Source organism: Otolemur garnettii, unplaced genomic scaffold, assembly GCF_000181295.1.
Source record: "Otolemur garnettii isolate 467f Iridium unplaced genomic scaffold, OtoGar3 scaffold00156, whole genome shotgun sequence".
Classification (NCBI taxonomy): domain Eukaryota; kingdom Metazoa; phylum Chordata; class Mammalia; order Primates; family Galagidae; genus Otolemur; species Otolemur garnettii.
In genome coordinates this window covers 4,194,157-4,200,032 of record NW_003852551.1, presented here as the reverse complement: position 1 = coordinate 4,200,032, position 5,876 = coordinate 4,194,157, and the positions used below count along the sequence as shown (strand labels likewise).

Below are 5,876 nucleotides of genomic sequence, written 5' to 3'. Positions count from 1 at the left end.
CCTTCGTGCTATATGTATAGGCTGCAATGGTTCAGCTTCACCTTGGTCTTTGTATTTTGCTTCAATGAAACCATATTAACTTCATTTCAGACCAAAGCAGAGCCCAGGAGTGCTTCTGACTAGTAGTAGTTCAGTTGTCTCCCCCTTTTCCTTTTTTTTTTTTTAAATAAATCTATAATTTTATTAAGACAAAAACTGACAGTGGTATGAAGTTTACAATTAAACAAAGTTTTCACAGAAATCTAACACATGCCTAAATGTGTTTAGATTTAACAATATAGCTCTGGTTGGCAAGTCTAGATGTCAAGAACTGATGATCTTGTGATTTAAGACAGAGCATGTGGGTATGATTAAATTCTTAGGATTTTTTAAAAAATGTTTTTGTTTGTTGTGTTTTACAGTGAACCACTGCCCCAGTATGAAAGTTTAATCTCCTGAGCCCAGGGCTTTTGAAATCATTCAATTCTTGAACTGTTTCAATGAAACTTGTGCTGTCAGTGACTGAACCCTACTTACTAACAATGGGTTTTAGAGTTCAAAGTTCAAAAAAACTAAGAGCATGAACCCTTGTCTTCCCTACTCTCTCATCTCCTATACCACCCTTTTCCCCGATACCTCAGCCAGTAGCTTGGATGAACAAGTTGGTTTTATAACTTCATAACTGGAAAAGGGTCATCTTGTTTAATTTCAGGAATTAGCACCTCTAAGACGGAATGATCTCCTCATGTATATTCTCCAATAAAACCTTTTCTCTCCTCAATCAGTTACTATCTCCAAAATGGCAGCTTTGGTAACTTACAAGCTGGCTTAGTTCTTTGTGGGGGAATAGCACTGAGCTCAGGCAAGGAACACCTTGGCTTACAGGTTTCAGGCATTCACAGCTTTTAAACAGTCCCTCACAGTCCTCGTTTATGGTGCCAATGACATTTTTTTTTTTAAAGGTAAAATATGATGGACATAGAAGCAAATCATTAACTGTCTGTTTTTTCACTATTTCACCATTTCCCTAGCCAGGCCCCAAATTTTAACCAAAATGATCTACTCATCTCCCTCCTTTCCCACCCTGTCCCTCCCACCCCAAATAATACACCAGTCATAGCCCAAAACTACACACATGCTACGCTGTACAAATGCAGAATTAACACTATGGGGAAGAAGGCTGTGGGTTGTGGAGATGCTCTCTGAAGCTCTACAGTTTTTGCTTTCCCACACACCCGATTCTGCAACTTTTGTCCTTCATAGAAGGCCTTTTGCTTTTTTCAGCAAAGTGCAGAATGGGTTGCCTTGAAACACTTATTCCCCTTCCCCTCCTCTGGGATGGGTGTGCAAACTCTACAGCTTGACGGGCTTTAAAGCACTTTGGGAACAGGGAACAGAGACTATACTGGTTTTTCAAAGGACAGCTTCTCAAGCCACCTCTATGGTATCAAGACAAGTAAAATTCCTTCCCTCCCCACTTGAAACCCACAGTCAGATGTGACAGGGGCTGATACTTCAGGAAAGTTAATTCTTGTCATCTTTTTTGTCATCATCCTCTGAGGGGTAGGAATGCCACGTCAGCCTTTCCTCATAGAAGGATATGACAACCTGTGGGCACTTGACATTGGCTTCCTTGGCAGGGACCAGGTCAGCCTCATCAGAGTTTTTGCATTTCATCAGGAACATGAGAGTCTGCGGCTCCAATACTCTGCTCTGGCTCCAAACCCCGGGCAAAGCCTCGTGGCTTCTCTGACTCTTCTTTCTTCTTCTTTGCTTTGCTGTCCTCTCCCTTATCTCCAGAATCAGGATCAGCTTCACGCTTGCCTCCCTCTGACTTATCTGTCTCATGCGCTGTTTTCCGCGACTGCAAAAACTCAGCAGTGAGGTTGGGGCGATCCAGGTTCTCTTCTGGCTCCCGTGTGTTACCCTCACCTGAGAAACCCTTCCACTTTCGGAGGTCCTCCACTTTGCCCTTTACCACTCGACGGTCAAGAACTTTTCCCACCACTTCTTCCTCTTCCTCCTCTTCTAGCACCTCCTCCACTTTCCTCTTGTTTTGTTTCTTCCCCATAGTGCCCGCCAGCTTTCTGATATATAGGGTGACGCTGCTCAGAGCAGCGCCCCCAAACCGGAGAGGAATCGGTGCCGCGCTATTAGGGCGTCGTGTCAGGCCAGCCGGGAGAGTGGCGCTCAGGAAAACCAGTCTGTCTCCTCCTTGTCCTATTCCTCCGCTTGACTCTCCTCTCCTTTCTCATCTCAGTTTCCAACCTCATTATTAACTATTAACAACTATTAACTATCAACAACAACCTGATGGCATAATGCAGTTTCCTCCCTTACATTAGTTAAGGAAATGAACAGCTGCTTTAGTAAAGAGACCCAAATATACAGGATACATTTATTTTAATCTCTTATTTAATGGGTTTAAAAAAAATTTTTTTTTTTGTTTTGCTTATTTTAGTTTTGTTGTTGCTATTTTAGCTCATTAAGCATCTGAGGGGCTCAGGGTAAATCCAGAGGTAAGTGGCTCTGCTCTGGATAGTCATTTAAAGATACAAGTTCAGTCACTTAGAGATTTTTTTTTTTTTTTTTGAGACAGGGTCTCACTTCGTCACACTCCATAGAGCGCTGGGCTGTCACAGCTCACAGCAACCTCCAGCTGTTGGGTTTAGGCGATTCTCTTGCCTCAGCCTCCCAAGTAGCTGGGACTACAGGCGCCTGCCACAACGCCCAGCTATTTTTTTGTTGCAGTTTGGTGGGGCTGAGTTCAAAATTGCTACCCTTGGTATATGGGGCCTGCACCCTACTCACTGAACCACAGGCATTGCCCAGTTTTTTTGTTTTTTTTTTTCTCTTGAGAGAGAATCTCATTCTATTGCCCAGGCTAGAATGCTGCGCCACCATCAGCCTAGCTCACAGCAACCTTAAACTCCTGGGCTTAAGCATCCTTCCGTCTCAGCCTCCTGAATAGCTGGGACTACAAGTGCCTAACACAGTACCCAGCTAATTTTTCTATTTTTAGTAAAGACTGCGTCTCACTTTTGCTCAGGCTAGACTCAAACTCCTGAGCTCAAGCAATCCACCTGCCTCAACCTCCCAGATTGCTAGGATTATAGGCATGAGCCACTGCCCCCCATCACTTAGTCTAAAAAAATTAAAATAAAAAAAAAATGAGCAGAACCCAGTGGCTCATGTCTGTAATACTAGCACTCTGGGAGGCCAAGGTGGGTGGATTGCTTAAGCTCGTGAGTCCAAGACCAGCCTGAGTAAGAGCGATATCCCATCTCTACTAAAAATAGAAAAATTAGCTGGGTGCTGTGTCAGGCACTTATAGTCCCAGCTATCCAGAGGCTGACGTAAGAGGATCACTTGAGCCCCAAAGTTTCACAGCACTCTAGCCAGGGTGACAGAGTGAAATTCTGTCTCCAAACAAAAAAAATTCTGTCAACCTAGTTTAAAAAAAAAAAAAAATACAGAGGTCGGGTGCAGTGGCTCATGTCTGTAATCCCAGCACTGGGGAGGCCGAGGTGGCTGGATTGCCTGAGCTCACAGGTTTGAGACCAACTTGAGCAAGAGCAAGACCCTCAAAAATAGCCAGGCTTTGTGGCAGGTGTGTATAGTCCCAGCTACTTGGAAGACTGAGGCAAGAGAATCGCTTGAGCCTAAGAGTTTGAGGTTGCTGTGAGCTATGAGGCCATGGCACTCCACCAAGGGTGACAAGTGAGAGAGAGAGAGAGATACAAGTTCTTCTGTTCTGTTGCTCTGCTGTTTCCTAGGAAATTGTTGAAGCAAACTCTCTACCATTACATCTACTATCAGCTCGTGGGAAAGCAAGAAAAGCGGAAGTAAATAGCTAGCAATTTCCTTTTAGGAAATGATACGTAAGAAGTGATGCTCATATCAATTTTATTCACTTGCCAAAGGTGAGTACTCACAAGGTCTGGCAATGAAGTTTGCAAACTCATCCTAGAAAAAAGTACTACACACCTCATTGCTGAATATCACGACGCCTTCGAAGTACTCCCTTGGGAAGCTCTGCACTGATCCCATTGCCCAGGCCACTCTTCCAAGTGATTTTGGAACTCTTTTTTGGAATGGCTATCTGTATTTTATTATTTTTTTATATATTATAAATATATAATAATAAATATACATGATAGTATGTATAATAAATATATATTTATAATATTAAATATAATAATAATATACATATTATTATTATTTTAAGACAGAGTCGCAAGCTGTTGTCCTGGGTAGAATGCTGTGACATCCATCATAGCTCATAACAACCTCAAACTCCTGGGTTCAAGTGATCCTCTTGCCTCAGCCTCCTGAGTAGCTGGGACTACAGGCACCCACCATCATGCCCAGCTAGTTTTTCTATTTTTAGTAGAGGCAGGGTGTTGCTCTTGTTCAGGCTGGTCTAGAACTTTTGAGCTCAAGCAGTTCACCCGCCTTAGCCTCCCAGAGTGCTAAGATTACAAGTGTGAGCCATAGCCCTTGGGCATCAGGAATGGCTATTGGAGCTGTCATCACACTACCCTTGATATCCCGAATATCATCAAAATTAAATATTTCAATATTTCAATATTTCCTTTACCTTTGGATAAAGAAAAAGATCACTGGGGCAGCCAATGATTATTTGTTTACTGGTGAAAAACTTCCTCACAGACAGTGCCATGTGAGCTGGTACATTGCCGTGATGCAAGAGCCATGAGTTATTGGTCAAGATATTTTAAGTATTTATCGATTTTTACTTGGTCTGCTATGCTTCCCACAGTAAGTCGACAATTTTCACACACGATTTGATGAATTTTTGCAATGTCTTTGTTAGTTCTGTTTGTTCCTGGCCGCCCTGACCTCTCTTCGTCAGTGGTGCTTTCCCTCCCCTCAGAAAAAAAGTTTAATCCATTTTTACACTGCCATTTTCTTCATGGCATTATCCCCATAAACTCGAACTAACATGCCCCTGATTTCACTTCCACTCTTGCCAAGTTTAACAAGAAAGTTAATGTTTGTTTGTTGCTCTAATTTAAGCTCCAACATTCTCATGATGGCACACAAAAATCTGCAACAACAACAATGATCACCACTCAGCACGACACTGCCACACGTCGACACGAACACAACTGTGAGACACTGGTAAACCAAAATTATGAAACCTTCCTGACTCAAGTGTTGCCAACTTAAGCACACAGTGGCCAGTGTGTGAACTTAATTGTTAGGCCTTGGAGTTTCATAGTCATACCCGGCTAGCTGCTGGGGTGGCAGGAAAATAGGCTTTGGAGCTGAGTAGCCATATACGCTGCTGTGAGGATTGTTTCATTACTAGAGGAAAGAAGAAAGTAATGAATAATGGAAGACAACTAGCAATCTTTTCATACTTTCTAACTCTGAGCCTTATATCCGCATGTTGAAAAGTCTTTCACTGGGTTGGTAGGTGATTAAGCAAGTAAAGCCATCTGGGCTTGAGAGGTGACTGGAACAAAGTGGGAAGAGCTTTGTACTGTGTGAGGGGTGCAATAGGTAGTTGCCTACAAAGTCCCTTCTTCCTTCTTCTTTGCTAATAAAACTGCAAGTTTGTTTGAGTGGTAGTGTGATCAGCCTCAGGGCAGAAATAATGATTTCTCAAGCCCATTATGAAATTTTGTTCTTAGTGTCCACAGCCTCCCTTGTAGATGCGAGTGTCAACGTGACTTAGCCAATGAGAAAGTTAGGGAAGTCTGGTGGAGCACTTCTGGGAAAGCTTTTGCTTTCTTTGCAAAGAGTCAACCATGACTGGAACTTTGCCACCCTGTTCTTCCTGCTCTGAATGTGGGCAAGATGCCTGGAGCTGGTGCAGCCATCTTATGGCCATGAGGTGACCAGCATGAGGGGAAAACCAAAAAACTATGGTG

General features: G+C 43.0%; 1 pseudogene; it reads right to left on the bottom strand.

Moving 5' to 3' along the window:
* Positions 1-1,410: 1,410 nt before the first annotated feature.
* Positions 1,411-2,050, bottom strand: LOC100955286 (annotated as a pseudogene).
* Positions 2,051-5,876: the final 3,826 nt, after the last annotated feature.